This window comes from Pristis pectinata, chromosome 4 (assembly GCF_009764475.1).
Source record: "Pristis pectinata isolate sPriPec2 chromosome 4, sPriPec2.1.pri, whole genome shotgun sequence".
In the NCBI taxonomy this organism is placed as follows: Eukaryota; Metazoa; Chordata; class Chondrichthyes; order Rhinopristiformes; family Pristidae; genus Pristis; species Pristis pectinata.
In genome coordinates, this window is record NC_067408.1 from 93,047,466 (window position 1) to 93,048,663 (window position 1,198).

The following is a 1,198-nucleotide window of genomic DNA, read 5'->3' on the forward strand; positions in this document are numbered from 1 at the left end:
ACATATACATAGGGAATGATAATGCTCCAATGTCATTTCCTGATCTCTACCCGATTTTTTTTTTAGTTCCGTAATGTTCCTTGGATTTCAATGTTACTCTATTAACTTAAGTCTTTCAGGCATATCTATTGCCAAGCATCTTAAGTTGTAACATGCCTTAAAGGAAATAGTTTCTGCTGTATCTTTCAGTGCTTTCAAAGAAGGGAAAGAGCTTCATCTGGTTCTTTTAAACTTGTTCATACTCGCAAGGTAATTTCTAACCACTCCTGAAAAGTCTGGCTCTAACTTTGAGTAGTCAGATCAAAAAATTATAGTTTAAATGGAAATAGTTTTGCCACCATTTCCATCTTAAGTACTCTATTCATCTATTTTGGGTATTACGTGTTTTGCTTATTTATGTCAATGTGGCACATTCTATATTTTCAATGTTGATTTGTGAATTTGTTCCAGGTTTCCTGAATTAAAATGTGTATCAGTAGTGATTTCCAATATTTGTAGTAGTTCAAAATTAATATAATAATTACTGCTAAGAACAATGTGCAAGTCACTTCTAGTCAGCTTATTCATATTTTGGGTTAAAAGCAATTGTACGTTACTGAGACGCAAGAGATTCTGCAGATGCTGGAATCTGGAGCAACATGTACACAATGCTGGAGGAGCTCAGCAGGTCAGGCAGCATCTATGAAGGGAAATAAACAGTTGACATTTCTGGTCGAGACCCTTCATCAGGACTGTGTACATTACTTATGATTTTTCATATATTAGAAACCTTAAAACAATTTATGGTCAAGAAGGCAGAGGGGATTGGTGTGATAGTGGAGAGCCATGGTTTCAGTTGTTCTTTCTCTGTTATTTAAGGTTGTGTAGCTTGCATCAACATCAATCTCTTTTAATAAAGGGATCTTCTGTCTTTAAACACCACCCCTAACTTTGTTGACTTTGTTTTTGACAATGCACGTGGGACAATTTTTTGCAATGTATTAGTGAAGTTATTAACAAGCTGCTGTTTTTCCAATGTCAGTCCTGGGCTGGGACAATTGTTTAGCAATTTATGGAAATTGCAACTCATGAGGGATCTTTTTCTCATCACAAAGATGGGCAAATTGGCATTCAGTATACCTAAATGCACATGTTTTGAGTTAGGAGTAACCAAAGAGGCACTATTACAGATAAATCTATTAATGAAATTAGTCACATC